This window comes from Panthera onca, chromosome A1 (genome assembly GCF_046562875.1).
Source record: "Panthera onca isolate mPanOnc1 chromosome A1, mPanOnc1 haplotype 2, whole genome shotgun sequence".
NCBI lineage: Eukaryota > Metazoa > Chordata > Mammalia > Carnivora > Felidae > Panthera > Panthera onca.
This window is the reverse complement of record NC_138339.1, coordinates 217,495,528-217,517,697: the sequence shown is the minus strand read 5'-3', so window position 1 is coordinate 217,517,697 and position 22,170 is coordinate 217,495,528. Positions and strand designations below refer to the sequence as shown.

Here is a 22,170-nt window from a genome sequence, read left to right as displayed (position 1 = left end):
GTTGTCCAGTTCCCATTATGCAGTTTTAGGAACCATGGTAACAAGTTAGAGGAAGGTGTTCATGATGTGAAGGCACCTGGAAAAAGTATCTTGTTGAGAGTATTGCCAAAGTTTAGCTGGGCATAAAGAAGGTAAGGTTGGGCATGATGACCATTGTCCTGTCTTTGAAAGGGTATTTAAGTATGAAAGATAGGCTCGTGTTGCTTTCTTTCAAAGCTTAATAAGATTGTACTCGAGTACCAATGAGTGTAAATGTAAACGGGACAAATGATAGCAGGAACACCCCCTAAGTTAGGGAGTAGCTCATCTCAAAGTATTAAGTGAGAGGCTGGATGATCATTTGCAGGACTGTTGTAAAGGAGTTTCCTCTGCTGGGAGGGTTGCTATGATTCTCATGTGAGCACATTGTATTTTTCATGTTGCTAGAGAAAACTTTATCAATTTTAAGTGGTTTAATTTAAAGACCTGAGTCCTTTCATATCATAAAATGTAGGGTAAAATTTTAGGTTGCAGATAAATTCTCAGATAACTGAGAAACCGTTATTCCATATAAGATGTTAATTGTATGTGGGTTATTGTTTATAACTTTTTATAAACAAAAGCCTACTATAAGTCTGAATACTCTACACAACCTTTGCTGATTTCCAGCAAGCACTATAGATGGAGCACTTTCTCCAGCCTTCTTTATTCAGCCGCAGGGAACGGGAGTTCTCTCAGATACCCATGGGGGCCAGAAGTCGGTTGCTCACTGTGCTGGGAATCCTAAGCCATAATAGGTCAAACTGATAAGCTTCAAGAGACTGGCCTTTTCTTTTAACAAGACACTTTCACAAAGCCTTGACATAGTGATCAAAGTCAGTATCTGTTGTCTTTGTGTTTTGAAAATACCATCTTGATACTGATAACATGAAGTTTAAGGTGTTAAATCAGTCCTGGAAGGATGTATGTTTAAGATAGCCAGTATTTCCTCAAATAGTACATTGTTCTCTTTGCTCTGTGGAAAGAAAGAAACACAGGAACTTCCCACCTGCCTTCCCTGACAGCTAGAAAGTTCCCCTCCTGCCACAGTCCCATCAGCTTTTTTGGCCTCTTTAGAACTTTCTTATTTATAGCTTCTCACTGATAAGTGTCCACACTTAGTGCTCATCCTTAGCAAATACGAGCATCCTAAGGACACAGTTTGCTGCTGTCTGCTTCACAGGGAGGGATTAGCCCGGGTACCTGCAGCATGTTACCCTCTTGCCTTTCACTTTTTTGTGACAAGCACTAAGGTAACTTATATGCATTTTTTTAAAACAAATTTTCGAAAGCATGAGATAACCCAGTGAAATGCCGTACGTTAGCAAACTGCATACGATAGGAAAATCTCCACTTTAGCAAAAACAATTCAGTATGTGCAAGGCACTCTCCTCCTATGATTGTTTTGATTTCAAAATAAAATTAGAAATAATCTACACTTGAGTGTGTCAGGCAGGGTACGAGGTACTTGACATATTCTTTCTTCCCTGCTTAATTCTCTCAGTGACACCATGAGGTAGATAGTATTACCCTTACTTTGCAAATGAGAAAGCAGAGGCTGGCCCAGCATCAGCTGGTAGATAGTAGAGCTGGTCCTTTTAGCTCAAAAGCTGATGCTTTTCACTACGGCCAAAGGATTGCTTAAGTTAGGCCATGTGGTGGAAACCCATCAAATTGTTGTCCACCATCTTTTTTTTCCACTGGTTTCTTCTTCCCTCATCCATCTAACATGATTACGGTAGCAGTTGCCATTTCTAGATGATCCTGACCCTCCCACATTTTCTTGGCTGGAGCATTTTACCCAAGCTGGTCAATCAGTCCTTTCCTTGAAATTTTAGTTTTGGGAGTAAGAGCGTGAGATGGGCTTCTTGTTGGGTGCATGAGCTGGAATGTATATATCCTGGGAGCAGGGTGGCCACATGTCACCTTCCAGCTAGGGGGGTAGAGGAGGCTTGTCTGTGGTGACTGGGAAGAAGAGAGCAGATGCACAGGGAAAACAGAGGGAGTGACGTGGAGAGACCTCCAGGTTCCTATAGGGCTCTAGGCTGCTGCTCCGTTCTGGGGGCCATGTTTCTATCTTTGACTTTTGTGAAACACCATGGGTCTTGTCTCTCTCTCTCTCTCTCTCTCTCTCTCTCTCTTTCTCTCTTTCTCTCTTTCTTTCTTTCTTTCTCCAAATTGGCTTACATACAACACCCTGTGCTTATCCCAACAGGTGCCCTCAATGCCCATCACCCTTTTTCCCCTCTCCTCCACTCCTTCATCTACCCTCACTTTGTTTTCTGTATTTAAGAGTCTCTTGTGGTTTGCCTCCCTCCCTCTCTGTTTGTAACTATTTTCCCCCCTTCCCTTCTCACCATGAGTTTTTCTGATGAACTCCTCTTTTCACTTAAACTGGGTCAGATTGGACTCCTTTACTATAGCCAAGAGCCCTATGAAATAACATAGGATTTATTTATTTATTTTTTTAAATGTTTATTTTTGAGAGAGAGAGAGCATAAGCAGGGAAAGGGCAGAGAGAGGGAGACACAATCTGAAACAGGCTCCAGGCTCTGAGCTATCAGCACAGAACCCAATATGGGGCCCGAACTGACAAACTGTGAGATCATGAGCTGAGCTGAAGTCAGAAGTTTAACTGAGCAACCCAGGTGTCCCAGTAGCACAGTATTTATTGAAAAGACTCTGGGGCAGTCCACAAAAGGGAGGGAAAATTGGCAAAAGAAGTAAGGGAAAGGTAGGAGCAGGTGGCCCTTTGGCCTCGGCCATAGGAGCTTCTGGCTCTGGCTGAGTGACGTGCCTCCTTCTACTTCTGTGTGTCAGTATTGGAGCCTCATGTGCCCAAGGGAGAGACTGTGGTGGGACACTGCTATCTGTCTATCCCTTTTCCAGAAGAAAGGGAGGATGAGTGCTGGCTGACAAAAGCAGAAGCCACTCTATCTGGACCTGATTTCTTCTCTTAGAGCATTCCTCGTTCTTTTGTTCTTTCCTTCAGTCTTCTCTCTCTCTTTCTCTCTCTTTTTCTCTTTCTCTTTCTCTTTCTCTTTTTCTCTTTCTCCTTCTTTCTCTTTCCTTTCCTTTCCTTTCTATCTTTTCTTTCAATCTGTCAATCTTTCTTTCTTTGATTCTTTCATCTATCCATAGGTATATCCATAAACATCTATCTATATGTTTATTTTTGAGAGTGAGAAAGAGAGGGTGTATGAGTGGGGGAGGGGCAGAGAGAGAGGGAGACAGAATCTGAAGCAGGCTCTGAGCTGTCCGCACAGAGCCCAACGTGGGGCTCCAACCCAGGAATCCTTGAAATCATGACCTGAGCCAAAGTCTGACACTCAACTGACTAAGCCCCCCAGAGCATTCCTCATTTTAATGTGTTGGTTGCTTGGTTGGCTAGGGAAGGAGAGGAGTTTCTGTTTCTGAAGTTTTGATTAGTCTCTTACCAAGAAATGTGAAGACCTACGGCAGCTGAACCTGGAAATCTTTCTTTCCCCCTCTTGACACCATTGTGTCCCTTTAGCCTGGGTGGATCTATTTTTGTGTCCTGACTTTGCCACTCAGTGCAGCACAACCTTGAGCAAGACATTTCTTCTGTAAAATGGAGATAACAACAGCACCTACCTTATGAAGTTGCTGCAATATTAAATGAGGTCGTGTTTGTAAAAATGCCTGGTCTAGAGCCTGGCACTTAGTGCCTAACAGATGGTAGTGATTATCATTATTTGTTTGCAAATATTTCAGTTGTACCCTCTGAATCCTGAACTATCTTGAATGCTGAGCACTGAAGCCTGAGGGCTCCAACCTGAGCACCTCTAATTGAAATCTTTTATTTCTCACCAACTTAAGACTGAAGTCCTGAGTCTCAAAAGCCTGTGCCTTAAAATTTTTTTAGTGATATAATATATAGAGGCATCTGGGTGGCTCAGTTGGTTAAACCTCTAACTCTTGGTTTCAGCTCAGGTCATGGTCTCATGATTCATGAGATCAAGGCCCACACTGGGCTCTGACCAGACAGTGTGGAGCCTGCTTGGGATTCTCTCTCTCTCCCTCCCTCTCTGCCCCTCCCCTGCTCTTGCAAAATAATTAAACTTAAATATATATACATATAAAGTACACAAATTATTTGAATTTTTACCTAAGTATATACTCATGCAATCACAATTAGGGCAACTATCTAGGACATTCGCAGCATTCCAGAAAGTTCATGTATGTTCCCACCCAGTTAATAGCCACCCACTACCCCAGAAGTAACCCCTTTTCTGACCTCTTTCACCACAAATTTCTGTTACCTGTTCTTGAACTTCATATAAATGGAATCAGACAGTATGTACATTTGGTATCTAGCTTCTTTCCACTCAACATTATTCTATATTGTTGAATATAAAAGTGGTTTACTCTTGCTGTGTAATACATGAATATGCCATAGTTAATGCATTGTATTGTTGACATACATTTGGATTGACTCCAGGAGTCTTCTGGAGGAGAAATGCCCACATTTTTCCGTGGGTATGATGCTTTGCAGTACAATTGCTAGTTCATGAGACAATCCTATGTTTAACTTTAGTAGATTTGGTCTAACTTCTTCCCTGAGCCTCATTGGAACCTTGAACTTTAAGCTTTTGCCTTGGAGAGCCTCAGAACCCTCAGCTTCCCCGTGATACTTTTTTTCCCCTTTTATTTATATTCAAGTTAGTTAGCATACAGTGTAGTCTTGGCTTCAGGAATAGAACCAAGTTATTCTGATGAATGCATAGAGAAAATGTATGTACACACACACACAAAATGGACTACTACTCAGTGATGCAAAAGAATGAAATTTTGCCATTTGCAACAACATGGATGGAACTGGAGGGTGTTAGGCTAAGTGAAATAAGTCAGAGAAGCCCGCTACCATATGATTTCACTCATATGTGGAATTTGAGAATCCCCATGATACTTCTGAAGCCAGAGGTTCAGGAAAAGCTAGGAAGGGAAGTGACTGGGCGCTAAATGGAGCCTTGCTGGAAGGTCTCTGGGGAACTTACAAGGATTTTAGGAGCTACAGTCTCCACTGACATCCATCAAAGGTCAGGCGGGGTAAAGTAAGCGCTCCCCATATGATGTGAGAAAGCCAAGGCCCAGAGAAGTGACCTGTCCTCTCCAGGACAGGCCAGAAAGAGCTCCAATGGCTTAATTCCAATCTCAGCAAGGGAGGTTATCAGTGAAACTTGGTATGATTCTGGATGGACATATAGGGAAGTACCCAGTTCCAGCAGGGAGTCCTGAGAGCTTCTCCCTGAGACTGAGAAGTCAAGGTCCTGCTCAAGTGGTTTTTCCTTGCTTTAGAGGCTCCAACAGCTATTTGTTGCTGTCACCCACACCATGGGCTTCTTATCAGTACTTCTTTACAAACCATGCTTTGATTCTGATGGTGATATCTCTGGCAAACTTGAGAATGGACATTGGTTCAGAGACTTTGCTTTTCATGGTTATTGTAATTTTTTTAAATATTTATTTTAGAGAGGGAGAGAGAGAGAGATTGAGAGACCAAGTGTGAGCTGAGGAGGGGCAGAGAGAGAGGGAGACACAGAATCTCAAGCAGGCTCCAGGCTCCGAGCTGTCAGCACAGAACCCAACGCAGGGGTCCAACCCACGAACCATGAGGTCATGACCTGAGCCGAAGTTGAACGCTTAACTGACTAAGCTACCCAGGCGCCCTGTAATTTCTTTTTTGAACAAGATATTTTAGCTCTTTTCACTGTACATCTTTATTTTCCCAACTGTTTGCATTTGCCAAACAGAAGCTTTACAAAGTATCTCAGAATTTATAATGGCTAACTAACACATTAAAAAATGAATTTGGTTTCATAAGCCAAGCTGATACAACACAATTTCTCAGATAAATTAATTTCCCAGTTTTGTCATTGTCTCAGTAATTTGTGCCCTAAATTACTTAGCTATTTACATCAATTTCCTTTGGGCCATTACCAAAACAGCAAAGGATATCTAGTTTATTTCTCTTCTTCTAGGAAAAGGCACATGTAATTTTTTTCCAGACAAATGAATATCAAGACACACTTAAAATCTTATTCTGTAACTCATTCAGAATCAAACTTTGCATTTTTCTTTGCCATATCATTTTACTTTATTTTAGAGAGAATGCAGGGGTGCCTGGGTGGCTCAGTCGCTTAAGCATCTGACTTTGGCTCAGGTCATGATCTTGTGGTTTGTGAGTTCAAGCCCCACTTAGGGCTCTGTGCTGACAGCTCAGAGCCTGGAGCCTGCTTTGGTTTCTGTATCTCCCCCTCTCTCTGCTGCTTATGCTCTGTCTCTTTCTGTCTTTCTATAATAATTTAATAATAAACATTAAAAAAAAGTGTGCATGCATGAGCAAGGGAGAGGGGCAGAGGGAGAGAGGAAGGATCTTAAGGGAGGGAGGATCTTAAACAGGCTGAGCCTGGTGGGGGTGAATGGGAATGGTGCTCCATCCCAGAACCCTGGGATCATGACCTGAGCCGAAATCAAGAGTCAGATGTGACTGAGTCACCCAGGCGCCCCTGCTATATCATTTAAAAAATGTATTTTCGGGGCGCCTGGGTGGGGCAGTCGGTCGAGCGTCCGACTTCAGCCAGGTCACGATCTCGTGGTCCGCGAGTTCGAGCCCCGCGTCAGGCTCTGGGCTGATGGCTCGGAGCCTGGAGCCTGTTTCCGATTCTGTGTCTCCCTCTCTCTCTGCCCCTCCCCCGTTCATGCTCTGTCTCTCTCTGTCCCAAAAATAAATTAAAAAAAAAAAAAAAATGTATTTTCAGGGGTGCCTTGGTGGCTCAGTCAGTTGAGTGTCTGACTTCGGCTCAGGTTGTGATCTCATGGTTGATGAGTTTCAGCCCTGCATCCGACTCTGTGTTGACAGCTCAGAACCTGGAGCCTGCTTTGGATTCTGTGTCTCTCTCTCCCCCACGCACACTCTGTCTTTCTCTCAAAAATAACACTAAAAATATTTTAAATATTGTTCTGGAGAGTTTTGTTCACATATATCATAGAATGCCTGGGTTCAAATCTTGTATTTGCCATTTTCTCACTCTATAACTTGGCAGGTCTCCCAATGGGTTTTGCCATCTGTGAAAGTCAGGAAGGCCTACTTAGTGCAAGGTGCTGTTGTGTTGATGTCACAAGTAAGGAGTTTTGCCAGGGTGTATGGTCCATGTTCATTAAATGGCAGTAATTATTTTTGATATTCACAAAGTATATGTATATTAAATTGAATAATTTTAGAAAGAAAATTGTGTGATTTATATATTATCACTTATGTTAATTCAGGGTTTATTCAACACTGACAAATACTCGGTGTGGGGAATAAGCTTAGGAACTCCCTGAGCTTGCATCCATGAGTTAACAAGGTATATAGGAATAGGAAGCCTCAGGATGAAAGCATCCAAGACTAGGTAAGCAAGATTAGGTATTTGGGGTGGAAGCACCCCCCAATTCAGTACAATAACAAAAATCTGCTTTCACAGGAAGGAAGGACCAAAATAGGTAAACAGGTAAACAGGGCCCCTGACCACAGCAGGGTGAAGTTGCCCAGAGCGGGGCTAATTAGCAAAAGAAAGATGCCTTGTTGACCCTGAGGTAGCATGCTCTGTCTGTCTGGTCCCCTAAGCTAGCTAAGATAAACAGACTTGGAGCCTCATGCCTGGCGTAAACAACCATCTGCCCAGCACCAGGACTTTGTTTTGTATTGACCCAAACCCCAGACACCACGTATCTTCAAAACCCCCTTCCACTCAGACCCATGAGTTAATGTTCACAGTTTCATTGTCTCTTTGTGCACGTCCATCATGCTTGTAAGCCTTCTGATCCTAATAAAAATGGAGTAAGGACACTTACTCGGGGCTCTTGTCTCCTCCCAGACATTAGCCTCTCTCGCATTTTAACCCTGCATCCACTCTCTTACTGGACAAGAGAGAACTCCAGACCCAGAGTCCATGACAACCCAGGACCTACTCTGTGTTGGGAGCTGTCTTAGGCAAGCAACAGAAACCTCCTCTGGTTAGTCGAATTAGGAAGGACATTCATGAGAAAGTACTGGATAACTCAGGAGTCTCCAGAAGGCCCAGCAGCCTCTGAGGACTGCCCCCACCAAGTCAGGCTGCAGAGCTTGTCCTGCAGAGACCGTGGTGCCCTTGCTCTCAGGTGCAGATGTCACTGCTGGTGCTGTGGTGTCCAGTGGCTGTCGCAGCTGTGTGCAGTGGCTGCCACCGTGTGCCATCTGCCTGGATTTCATGGTCCCTGCCTCTGCATTGCTAGCTGGCGTGCCACATCAGTAGAACCCTGCTCGTAAGTCCTTGCCCAACCCCAGCCGGTGCTGGGAAAGCGAGGAGCTGGCACGTTCAAGTTCGTAGTGGCAAGTGGGTTTACCTCTTGCGTATGTGAGCTACAGCTGTCCTCATAAAGCTCACAGACCGGGTGCCTTCCACAACAGACGCTTACTGCCTCATGGTTCTGGGGGCTGGAGGTCCCAGGTCAAGGGCTTCCCTCTGAAGGCAGGAGGGGAGGATTGTTGCGGCCCTGTCCAGCTTCTGGTGGGTCCTCCATCTGAGGTAGCAGGCTCCAAACTTCACCTGGCACCGTGTGTGTGTGTCAAATTCCCCTTTTTATACAGACACCAGTCACATTGGATTGGGGGGGGGGGGGTTCTGATCTACTCAGGTATGGCCTCATCTTGACTAATCACATCTACAACAACCCTATCTCCAAATAAGACCACATTCTGAGGTACTGGGGGTTAATACCTCAACATTAGGGGAGACACAGCTCAGCTCATAACACCTCTTAAGGTAGGAGACTCCTCCAACACAGAAAGGGCAGCCAAAAAAGAATGAAAAATACCTACTATAGATTCGGAAAATAGTATTTCCAATCTGTGACACTTTAATAACTTACTATTGATAAAAATCATGATCTTATGAGGGCTGAAGGTTGTTTTTTTTTAAATTAAATAAAATTTTTAATGTTTATTTATTTTTGAGAGAGGGAGAGAGAGAGTGAAGGGGGAAGGGGCAGAGGGTGAGGGAGACACAGAATCCGAAGCAGGCTCCAGGCTCTGAGCTGTCAGCACAGAGCCCAATGCGGGGCTCAAACCCACAAACCATGAGATTATGACCTGAGCCTCAGTCAGACACTCAGCCTACTGAGCCGTCCAGGTGCCCCTGAAGATTGTTTTCTATGAACGTTAACCAGAATGATTGAAGAAACTAAAGCCATGACAACACTTGGGGCTGATCTGATCTGATCAGAGATTGATCTGATACTTGCTTTCTTCTAGTGATTAAAAACAGAGGTCCAGAGAAGTTAGGTGACTTGTCCAGGGTCACACAACAAAGATGGAGCTAGACCCCAGAGACTCTGAGCCCTGGGTTCTTCCTTTCAGGACACATGGTGTCTGTTATATGTTTCTTTAACAATCAGGTTTCTTTCACACCCAAACACCAGCTTCACATTTATGCAAATCTCAGACCTTGTTTCTGATTCTCTAAGATAATTGTCCACAGAGCATCCCAATGTCCATTTGCTGCTGACAAGCCCAGTTTCAGGCAGATGAACCCTTCCTGCCTTGGTCTGCAGGCCATCGATGGTGAGAGCTACGGTTTGGCCTAGGGTTGCTGAGTGCTCTGAAGACTTAGCCCGAAGTCCTGGCCTGGGCTGTGGGGCAAGGATGGAGTCTGCACAGCCAGGTCCTGGAGCAACTGCCAGCTTTTCTTGAAAAAGGAGAGAAGACCTGGAAGGATAGCAGCTGGCCTTCTCTGATGGGGAAGGGTATAAAGAGAATTTCAAAACGGAATATTTAGAAATAAAAACCTTTATGTTCTGCTCTCTGGCAAGCACCAGGCTCCAGGAATTAAGCTAAAGATCTTTGTCACTTGAAAAGCGAGAGCTCTGGGCTCTCTTGAGGAGGGCCACCTTCCTGTGATCCTGGCAGGGCTTAGGTCCCCAGTGGGTGCACTAGGAACCTTCAGGGCAATGTGTGGAACTTTTTAAGATGCTGAGATAGAATATTTGGTCTCTGTGTTCTCATTCAAATGCTGTTGATGGCTTAGAGGTTTGTGATAATAGAATGGCTTCTAAAGATCTTCATCTCTGATAGGATATTAATTATAAAAATAAAACAACCTCCAGATCTTTCTTTCCCTCTTGCCATTTTCCAGGCCTCTTTGCCTTTCTCTGTTGCGTCATATTTTTATCCAAAGAAAGAGCTCCGATGTGAGATTTCTTTTTTTTTTTCCCACGCTTTTCTGGGCATAGCTGAGAAAATGATGTACATGCTTTCATACTGTTCTTTTCCATTCAGGAGATGCCTGCCTTAGTGATTACAAATGCCAGAAAGTCTTCTCTGTCTCTTTCCTGCCTGAATTGTCTTCTCCCTTTGAGAGCAGGAGTCCCTCCTGGGGAGCCATCTCGGCTTCCCCTCTGTAGCAATGGCTAATCCAAGTCTGTGGATTTCTATACTTCGCTTTGTTTTCCTGCTTTCTTGTGGCTGATCAGCACCTCCAGGAGAGACTGGGCTAGCCCCAGGCGAGGAGAATCCATCAGTTGTTGGAGGCGGAGGTCACATATGGAGAGAGGAGAGATTTAGGGGTTTTGGCTGGTGTTAGATTTTTGATTGACCTTTCTCCATCTCCTCTCAATCCCAAGACCTTGGAGAATTACGTGTGTACTGCTATTCCCTCTTATAGTGGCTGGCATCCAGCCAGAGCTTGTTATATTGAGTTGCATCTTATTAGTCATGGCACAGAGCCCCAGGCGAACTGGCTGAGTGTCAAAAGAACCAGAGGCTGTTTTAGTTGAGGAAGTCCTCTTCCTGGACAATTTAACCTTTTAACAGTTGGTCTGTTACCAGATGCATTAGTTTGCTAGGGCTGTCATAGCAAAATATCACAGGCTGGTGGCTTAAACGACAGAAATTTATTTTCTCCTAGTTCTGGACTCTCAAAGTCCAAGATCAAGGTGGTGCCAGGTTTGGGTTCTCCCAGGGCCTCTCTCTTGGGCTCGCAAGTGGCAGCCCTCTTACTTTTTCCTCACGTGGCCTTTTCTCTGTGAGTCTCTGTGCTCCTGTGTCTCTTTGTCCAAGTTTCCCCTTCTTAAAAGGATACCAGTCAGACTGGATTAGGACCCACCCATATGACTTGTTCAACCTTAATTATCTCTTTCAAGGCTCTGCTTCCAAATGCAGCCATGGTTTGAGGTGCTAAGAGTTAGGGCTTCAGCATACCAATTTTGGGGGACACAATTTAGCCCATAACACCACGTTTACCATACCTGGGATGGATCCTAAGTCAAGGATTCCGAGACTCTTAGGACTGGAATGGACTTCAGATACCTGGTCTTTCCGCTCACTTTATAGATGAGGATGCGAATTCAAGATGCAGAATTGGAAAATCTGGATTAGAAAAAAATCGAGGACCCTGAACTCCTTCCCACACAACCCTACCTCTTTTGGGTCCAGCGCAGGCTGAAGTTATGGGCCCTACCTGCCGCTGTGGGGACAGAGGACAGTCAGTCAGAAACCTGCTCAGAGCAATGCCACGCCGCAGAGGCAGGAGGGCAATGGTGTCCAACTCTTTTCTTCATACAGATGCTTCTCTGGGCTCCAATGGAGCCTCCTCCAGCCCCCAGCCTTCTCTCACTGCTGATGTGCTACCCCCAGCCAGCCAGCCAACCAGCCCAATCTCCTTTTAGAGCTCTCCCAGGGAAGCAGAGAGGGCAAGTTGTCTTCAGTCACCCTCCTCCCCCAAGCACCTCGATCTTTACCTTTTTCTTTTTCCAACACCTCCTGCTTTCCTCCTGGCTCCTTCCTTTGCAGCCCCTCTTCCTGTGGTGTCCTTTCCAGGCCTGCTCTCTGGGCCCTTTGGAAGCATCTTTCCTGCTATTCCTCCCTCCACCACAGGCCGCCTGTCCCTGCTTGAAATTCCGGCTCTTCAGAGGTTCCCCCATCTGTTGCTCCCTCCATGGGGCTCCCACCGCCTCCTATAGGAGGCCCTTCCCACTCTGCGCTGTGGTTGTAGGCGGACACATCTTCTCCCTCAAGACTGAAAGCAACCGAAGCAGCCCAAGTGCAGGGGCGGCATCCCCTTTTCCTGTGTACCCTCAGAGTTTGGTGCAGTGTCTGCAACAGAGGAGCCATTCACTAAGTGCTTGTGGAAGGACTGAAGTCCCTACTTTCCCGGCCACTGCTCAGCACGATGGCAGCTTGACTTGGGCTCCTGATCCACTTGCTGTCAGTCTACGGAGGCGAGGCCATCGATTATTTGTCATACCTGTCTATGCGGCAAAGTGCCCTGGATCTTCACTTGGTTTCCTCATTCAGGCATCACTGCAAACATCTTTTAGGCACTTACTACGTGTCAGGCATTGGGCGGTGAACAAAACCTGCTTCCCGTTCTCAAGAACCTCAACGGGGACACTGAAGAGCTGGACAGTTTCCCTCTTCCATTTGACATCTTAGATCTGGCAGAATAGAGACTTGAGGTTACAGTGCTGGGCACATAGCAGGCTTCTTAAAGATTCGCTGGTAAGTTATTTTGACTTGTGTACGTCTGCCATCATGGATGAACGCTGTGGTATCACGATGCAAAAGCGTCAGCCAAGAAATAGAGGCTGACTAACCTGATCCTTTGTGGTTTCATCTGAACGCTACTGGAGATCCATTTTGGCTGTCTGCACTCCCCAGGCCAGTGACAGCTTCCACATCCTCCATTGTTCTCTATTTTTTTGGGGGGTGGGGGGAGAATGGGGGAAGAGACTGCAAGTCTTTTTGTGACAGTCCTGCAATTATTGTTCACATTCCCAAATTAATGCTCCAGGCATTAAAAATATAATTTGCATTATGTTTTGGGGGAGTGATAAATCTTGTGCCAAGAATTTCTTTTTGGTTGAGAGATTGCTAGAGTTATGAAATTCACGATGTGTGTGACAGGAAGCTGGGGTTGGACGCGGAGGAGAGGGAAGAAAGGGAGAGAGTCTGTTCCCTGCGTCTGTGGGAGCAACAGCAGTGAGTGAATTTATTTACATTGATGAATACATTTACACACAGATGCAGTTTTTGGCCTTTGCAGTTTTTTTTCTCAATAACTTACCATTTCTAAGATATAGTAGATCCACTTTTACATAGTTGAAAGCACATCCTATAACTGTATAAATCCCTTAATTTAAAAAAATCTGCTTTAAGTAAGTAATACATGCCCATGAATATGAATGTATGGAAGAGTCTACAGTGAAAAATGAGTGTTGTGGGTGTTTGCAGCCTTTTTTTATGACTGCAGTAAAAAAATAGATAATATTTATCATTTTAACCATTAGTAAATATACAATTCAATGGCCTCGAGTACGTTCACGAGGTTAAGTACATCACCACTATCTACACCCACAACTTTTTCATATCTCCTTCAAAACCTCTGTGTCCATTAAGCAGTGGTTTCCCCTTGTTCTCTCCAGCTCTCGGTAACCACCATTGTACCTTGTGCCTCTGAGAATTTGACTACTCATAAAACAGGAATCAGACAGTATTTGTCCTTTTGTTGACTCACTTATTTTACTTAGTATGTCTTCAAGATTCGTCTATGTTGTGGCATGAATCAGAACTTCATTTCCCTTGAAGACTGAATGATATTCCATGGTATATATACATCACCTTTTGTTTATCCATTCGCCCATCAATGGACATTAGGGTTGTTTGTGAAACCTTTTGGTTATTGTGGATAATGCATCTATGAACGTTGGTACAAATAACTGAGTCCCTGCCTTCTGTGTTTTGAATATGTACCTGCAATTGTAATTACTTGGTTGTAATTCTTTTTGGGTGCTTAGATCCTGAGCCCCTGTGCAGAGTTGGGAGGGTTATTCCCTCCTTCCTTCTTGCTCCTCACTGCAGAAAGTAGAATTGCTTGGGGGCACTGCCCTTGACTTTTGAGTCCCCCATGCCTGATTCGGGCAGTATCAGGCCATCCACTATGGATAGTGCCATCCACTATCCTAACAATCTCCTTTCCTACTTAAATTGGCTTCAGTGCTTGCAATGCAAATGTTGACTGACAGTTTTCACACATGCCTGTTCCCAGCCCAGCACATCTACTCCTTGATGCAGCCACTAGATAATCTTCCAGTATTTGAAAATAAAAGTGTATATATTGCCTTGTTCACTAGCTCTCACCTATGACTAAGGTCTTGAGAATATAAACTATGGCCTATAAGTGTTAAGGATCTTCTAATATCTGTGCTTGGGGCTGGGCCAAAGACAGGTATACTGTGGGCTTTGTCAACTCTCTGATGGATGAAAAGGTGATGGTAAGATTGCAAAGAGCTCAGTATAAGGGCAAGAAGTGAAAAACAAGATGCAGTCCTATGGACAACATGAGAGCTGAGGCTGAAAAAAACCCATGTCTGAAGAAACTTTGCTACTTTTTTTTTTTTTTTTTAAAGCAGTCTCTTCTCTGAGAACCTTGTCAGCAGGTTCAATTGCTACTGAAATCAGTAGCAGTCTGGTGGGTTAGAGATCAGAGTGGAGTTGGTTTGGGTCCTATGTACCAGTGTCAGTATGTATTGCATCCTGGAGGTTCCCTTTTTAGGAAACTCCTTAGATCTCAAACTGGGGTGTCTGCCATGCTTTGTCCCATGTGGGGGCTTTGGGCCTCAAACCACGTCTTTGGAAAAGGCCACCCTTGCTGGAAGGCCCTGGAAGGCAGATTGAAGGAAGCCCAGAATGCGTGTGGGGACCTAGTGAGGAGGTGACTGTGGTCATTTGGTGAGAGATGATGGCAGTTTGGACGAGGGGAGTAGTGGTGGGGGGTGGAGAGCTGTGGTAGGAGTTAAAAAACTACCAGGACTTGGTGAAGGATTTTCAAGGTACCTGTGAGAGACAAAGATATTAATGAGAGTCCTATGTTTTTGGCTTCTGTCAGTGACGTGTGGTGGGCCATTTACAGAGACCGGGAACCCCAGGAAAGGACTAGATTTGATAGGGGAACAGTGACCTGTCCAGAGAGCTCCTCAGGAAAGAATGCAACAACAGAGTAAATGCATTAGAATTCCTCATTCATTTATCCATCAGTTATTTATTCACAACCTAGAGACTAAACCTTTCTGAAAATGGGCCTAACTACATGGTCTACTCCATGTGGTTGTAATGAGGAGTCAAATGAGTGTTCAAATGGAGCACTCAGCATGGAGCCTCATCACTCTCACGAATGGGTTTGGGATGGTTTTAATTTTCTCGTTTATAAAATGAAGCCATTCACCTGGATACTCTCCAACATCCCTTGTAGTTATTGTATTATGAGGAATGAAAGCCATTTCTTCTCTCTGCCTCTAAGAGGCCCTGGACTGTAAGCTAGAGGAAGTGAGGGCATTGTCTGTTTTTGTTCACCAGTGTCTCCTATATGTTGACTCCTCCTGGGGGTGGAATGACTGGGGTGTATATCGTGTCTTCTTTACCCAACTGCCCCTATGGAGAACGGATGTAATTCAGCTGAACATCCAGTACCAAAAAACCCAACATACTTCTTGTTTTGCATTCTGATGTTAAACAGAAGAATATTTTCTGTGGTGATTCCAAGTCCCAGTCACTTGAATATATTTTTTATCTGCATCTGTTTCTGGCAGTAAACTTGTTTCAGATTCAAGAGAGCAAAAAATAAAAAGCTAGCTTCTATTATCCTATCCTTGTCACTTAATAATCAGGGGAACTAGATCCAATGTGACTATTCTGAACTCTTTCCCAAACATACCCTGGGGAAAGCATCTTGAGATCCAATCAAAACGACTCAGGGCAATGACAAAGACAGGTGCAGAACCCACTTCACGGAGCAAACAGAAAAACCAAACACCAAAACCAAAAAATCTGCCCCAAATTGACAACCAACCTCCAAACAAACAAAAGCACTGTCTACCCTACCCTGCCTGTCGCACCTGGCCCGCTATCCATCCAGTTGTAGGGGAGTGGGTAGAACACTTTCTCTGTCAGGCTCTTTTTTTTTGCTTGGCAGAAACTTTGCATCTCCTTTCTGCTACCCATGACATCTGAGGACTTTCTGGTGGTGGACATAACTGTAAGCAGTTTAGATGTTTTATTGGCCCCCTTCAATCCTCTATGTGTCACCTCTTGCCATCATTGGCTCTGAGATCACCATAACCATTGCCTTCATGACATGAACATCTTGATCTTTGTTCAAAAGTCTGCAGCCAAGGCTTTTTTCTCTACGAAAAGACTTTCTCTCCATGTTTCTGATTTGAGGCAGTTAGAGGAACTTAGGGTATCTTGTATAAATGCAGCTGCCAGATAACTGGTCATATTTCTCAGGGGCCTCTTAAAGTTAAGAAAATTCTTGGCCAGTATCCTGTTTGAGGTTCCTAGTGTATGCCAGTCATTCACTCATTCATTCATTTAATATTTTTTATTTTTATTTTTGAGGGTGAGAGAGACAGAACATGAGCAGGGGAGGGCAGAGAGAGAGGGAGACACAGAATCTGAAGCAGGCCCCAGGCTCTGAGCTGTCGGCACAGAGCCCAATGTGGGGCTCGAACTCATGAACTGTGAGATAATGACCTGAGTCAAAGTCGGTGCTCAACCAACTGAGCCACCCAGGTGCCCTCCTAGTGTATTTTAAAATGTAAAGAAATGCCAAGTTAGGATATTGAAACTTGTGGTATAGTTCACATGTTTAAAAGTAATAAGGAAATATCTTTTTTTTCTTAGAGTTTTAATTTTAATTCCAGTTAACATAAGGTGCTGTATTAGTTTCAGGTGTGCAATATAGTGATTCAATTCCATACATCATCTGGTAGTCATTCTGACAAGTGCCCTCCTCAGTCCCCATTACCTATTTAACACATCCTCCCACCCACCTCACCTCTGGTAACCATCAATGTGTTCTCTTTAGTTAAGAGTCTCTTTCTTGGTTTGTCTCTCTTTCTCCCTCTTTTCCCCCCCATTACTTTGTTTTGTTTTCTAAATTCCACATGTAAGTGAAATCATAGAGTATTCATCTTTCTCTGACTTATTTTGCATAGAATAATATTCTCTAGTTCCATCCACGTCATGGCAAATGACAAGAATTCATTCTTTTTTTATGGCTGTATAATATCCCATTGTATATATATACCATATCGTCTTTTTTTTTTTTTAGTTTTTATTTTATGTATGTATGTATTTATTTATTTATTTATTATGTATTGTCAAATTGGTTTCCATGCAACACCCAGTGCTCATCCCCAAAGGTGCCCTCCTCAATGCCCATCATGCACCCTCGCCTCCTTCCCTCCCCCCATCAACCCTCAGTTTGTTCTCAGTTTTTAAGGGTCTCTTATGTTTGGGCTCCCTCCCTCTCTAACCTTTTTTTTTTTTTTCCTTCCCCTCCCCCATGGTCTTCTGTTAAGTTTCTCAGGCTCCACATAAGAGTGAAAACATATGGTATTTGTCTTTCTCTGTATGACTTATTTCACTTAGCATCACACTCTCCAGTTCCATCCACGTTGCTACAAAGGGCCATATTTCATTCTTTCTCATTGCCATGTAGTATTCCATTGTGTATATAAACCACAATTTCTTTATCCATTCGTCAGTTGATGGACATTTAGGCTCTTTCCATAATTTAGCTATTGTTGAGAGTGCTGCTATAAACATTGGAGTACAAGTGCCCCTATGCATCAGTACTCCTGTATCCCTTGGTATACCATATTTTCTTTATCCATTCATCAGTTGATGGACACTTGGGATCTTTCCATAATTTGGCTATTGTTGATAATGCTGCTATAAACATTGGGGTGCATATACTCCTTTGAATTATATTTTTGTATTCTTTGGGTAAATACCCAGTAGTGCAATTGCTGGATTGTAGGGTAATTCTCTTTTTAACCTCCATACTGTTTTTTAGAGTGAGTGCACCAGTTCGTATTCCCACCAACAGCGCACAAGGGTTCCTTTTTCTCTACATCCTCACCAACACTTGTTTCTTGTGTTGTTGCCATTCTGACAGGCGTGAGGTGATATATCATTGTAGTTTTGATTTGTATTTCCCTGATGAGTGATGATGAGCATCTTTTCATGTGTCTGTTGGGCATCTCAGTGTTCTTTGCAGAAATGTCTATTCATGTGTTCTGCCCAATTTTAATTGTATTGTTTTTTGAGTGTTACAAGTTTTTAAAATATATTTTGGATACTAGCCCTTTATTGGATAGGTCATTTGCAAATACCTTCTGCCATTCTTTGGGTTGCCTTTTAGGTTTGTTGATTGTTTCCTTCACTGTGCAGAGTTCAGAAGAGTTCCTTTTTGCACTTGTTTCCCTTGTCTCAGGGGACCTATCTAGAAAGAAGTTTTTATGGCTGGTGCCAAAAAAGTTACTGCCTGTGTTCTCTTCTAGGATTTTTAAAGTTTCAAGTCTCACATTTAGGTCTTTAATCCATGTTGAATTTATTTTTATTTATGGTGTGAGAGAGTGGTCCAGTTTCATTCTCTTGCGTGTTGCTGTCCACGTTTCCCAACACCATTTGATGAAGAGGCTGTCCTTTTGCCATTGGATATTCTTTCCTGCTTTGTCAAAGATTGATTAACCATACAGTTGTCAGTTCATTTCTGGGTTTTCAATTCTGTCCTATTGATCTAGGTGTCTGTTTTTGTGACAGTTCCATACTCTTTTGATTACTACAGCCTTGTAACGTAACTTGAAGTCCAGTATTGTGATGTCTTCAGCTTTGCTTTTCTTTAGGTTGCTTTGGCTATTTTGGGGTCTTTTGTGGTTTCATACAAATTTTAGAATTGTTTGTTCTAGTTCTGTGAAAAATGCTATTGGTATTTTGATGGGGATGTCATTAAATGTAGAGATTGCCTTGAGTAGTATAAACATCTTAACAATATTCTTCCAATTCAAGGCATGAAATGTCTTTCCATTTCTTTATATCATCTTCAATTTCTTTCATCAGTGTTTTATAGTTTTAGGGTACAGGTCTTTCACCTCCTTGGTTAGGTTTATTCCTAGGTATCTTATTACTTTTGGTGCAATTGTAAATGGAACTGATTCCTTAATTTCTCTTTCTTCTGCTTTGTTATTGGTGTATAGAAATGCAACAGATTTCTGTACATTGATTTTGTATCCTGCAAGTTTGCTGAATTTATCAGTTCTAACAGTTTTTGGTGGAGTCTTTCTTTCAGGTTTTGTATACATAGTATCATGTCAACTGTAAATGGATCCTTCCTTGCTGATTTGGATGCCTTTTATTTATTTTTGTTGTCTGATTTATATAGATAGGACTTCCAGTACTATTTTGAATGGAAGTGGTGAGAGTGGAGAGCCTCATCTTGGCCCTGACCTTAGGGGAAAAACTAGCAGTTTTTCCCCATTGAGGATGATAATTTTTGTGGATTTTTTCACATATGGCCTTTATTATGTAGAGGTGTAAAGTAAGCCTACTTTGTTGAGGGTTTTTTTTTTTTTTTTTTTGTCATGAATGGATGTTGTACTTTGCCAAATGCTTTTCTGCACCCATTGCAATAATCGTATGGTTCTTAATAACCATATTAAGAACCTTTCATTAATGTGATGTATCATGTTGATTGATTTGCAAATAGTGAACCATCCTTGTAACCCAGGAATAAATCCCACTTGATTGTGGTGAATGATTTTTTGAATGTATAGTTGGATTCTCTTTGTTAATATTTTGTTGAGGATTTTTGGATCTATGTTCATCAGAGATGTAGTTCTCTTTTTCAGTGGTGTCTTTATCTTGTTTTAGTATCAGGGAAATATTTCTTCATAGAATGAATATGGAAGTTTTCCTTCCTTATATTTTTTGGAAAAAGTTTGAGAAGAACAGGTATTAACTTTTCTTTAAATGTTTTATAGAATTCACTTGTGAAGTCATCTGGTCCTGAACTTTTGTTTGTTGGGAGTCTTTTGATTACTGATTCAATTTATTTGCTGGTTATCAGTCTGTTCAAATTTTCTATTTCTTCCTGTTTCAGTTTTGGTAGTTTAGGTGTTTCTAGGAATTTATCCATTTCTTCTAGGTTGTCCAATTTGTTAGCATGTACTTTTTCATAATATTCTCTGAACGATTGTATTTCTGTGGTGATGGTTGTTATTTCTCCTTTCTCATTGTGATTTTGTTCATTTGGGTACTTTTTTTTCCTTTTGATAAATTTGGCTAGAGGTTTAATTGATTTTTTTCAGAGAACTATCTCTTGGTTTCATTGATCTTTTCTATTGTTTTTTAAGTATTTGTATCATTTATTTCTTTTCTAATCTTTGTTGTTTCCTTCCTCCTGCTGGCTTTAGGCTTTGTTTGTGTTGTTTTTTCCTCTTGCTCCTTTAGGTGTAAGGTTAGGTTGATTATTTGAGATTTTTTTTGCTTCTTGAAGTAGGCCTTTATTGCTATAAACTACCTTCTTACAACTGCTTTTGCTGTATCCCAAAGGTTTTGGACCATTGTATTTTCATTTGTAGCCATATACTTTTCAATTTCTTCTTTGATTTTCTGGCTGACCTATTCATGTTTAGTAGCATGTAATTTAACCTCTGTGTATTTGTGGTCTTTCCAGATTTTTTTCTTGTGGTTGATTTCTAGTTTCATAGCACTGTGGTCAGAAAAGATGCATGGCATGAGTTTAATCTTCTTGAATTTGTTGAGGCTAATATGTAATCTGTTCTGGAGAATGTTTCATGTGCACCTTAAATGAATGTGTATTATGTTTTAGGATGGAATATTCTGAATATACAATAAAACCTTGGATTGTGAGTAGCTTGTTCTATGAGTGTTCTGCAAGAGAAGAAGACATTTCTAATAAATTTTAACTTAATAAACGAGTGATATCTTGTGACGTGAGTTGTATGTGAGGCTGAATGTCACATCATAACTGAGCCAATGGTTCTTGAAATTTGCTTTGATATACAAAGCATGATTTGCTTTGGATTACAAGATGTTTCTGGAATGAATTATGCTCATAAACCAGGGTTTTACTGTATCTGTCAAATCCACCTGGTCCATTGTGTCATTGAAAGCTGTTGTTTCCAGGTTGCCTGGGTGGCTCAGTCAGTTAAGTGTCTGGCTTCTGCTCATTCATGATCTCCCGGTCCCTGGGTTCAAGCCCCATGTTGGGCTCTGTGTTGACAGCTCAGAGCCTGAAGCCTGCTCCAGATTCTATGTCTCCCTTTTTTTCTGCCCCTCTCCTGCTCATACTCTGTCTCTCTCAAAATAAATAAACATTAAAAAAAATTAAAAAGAAAAAAAAAGAAAGCTGTTGTTCCCTTGTTGATTGTCTAACACCCCACTGCATCAATGGACTAATCATTTAAAGTCTTCTATTATTTTATTATTATCAGTTTCTTTTTTGTTTGTTGTTAACTGTTCTGTGTATTTGGGTGCTCCTATGTTGAATGCATAAATATTTCCAATTATTATATCTTCTGGTTGGATTGTCCCATAAGGAAATACCTTAACACATGAAAATATAATTATTTTTGTCCTAAAATACTTACAAAATTAATAAAACATTAACCATTATTTTTTATAATACAAAATGGTGATTTTTAATCAGTGGAAAAAAGATGGTTAATTCAATAAATGGTGTTGTGATGCATCATTATACTAAAAATAAATTCACTGGGGCACCTGCATGGCTCTCTCGGTTGAGTGTATGACTCTTAATTTCGGCTCAGATCATGATCTCATGGTTTGTGAGTTTGAGCCCTGCATCAGGCTCTGCGCTGAGAGTGTGGAGCCTGCTTGGGATTCTCTCCCTCTCCCTCACTCTCTGCCCCTCCCCCACTCATGCTGTCTCTCAAAATAAATAAACTTAAAAAAAACAAATCCACGATGGAGCAATTTAAATCTGATCAATGAAATCATAAAAGTACTTGGAAAAAAAGCCACCAAGTTCATAGATAAAAAGAACAGATTGGTGGTTTCCCTGAGGCAAAAGGTGGTGGGGAGGTGGGTGAAATGGGTGAGGAAGACAAAAGCTACAACTGTCTAGTTGTAAAATAAGTCCTAGGAATGTAATGTACAGCATGGAAAATATAATTAATACTATATTGCATATCTGAAAGTTGCTAAAAGAGTAGATCTTAAAGTTCTCATCATGAGAAAAAAAGTTCTGTATATATGATGATGGATGTTAAATAGACTTATGGTGATCA

At 42.2% G+C, this 22,170-nt stretch overlaps 1 long non-coding RNA gene across 1 annotated transcript in view; it reads left to right on the top strand.

Moving 5' to 3' along the window:
* The first annotated feature begins 12,055 nt into the window (after positions 1 to 12,055).
* The window catches only part of LOC132682082 (uncharacterized), a 306,131-nt gene continuing 296,016 nt past the window's right edge, over positions 12,056 to 22,170 (top strand). Inside the window, exon 1 of the long non-coding RNA XR_009611457.3 lies at positions 12,056 to 12,556. This is a non-coding gene — a long non-coding RNA (uncharacterized LOC132682082). The remainder of the gene's footprint in view (positions 12,557 to 22,170) is intronic.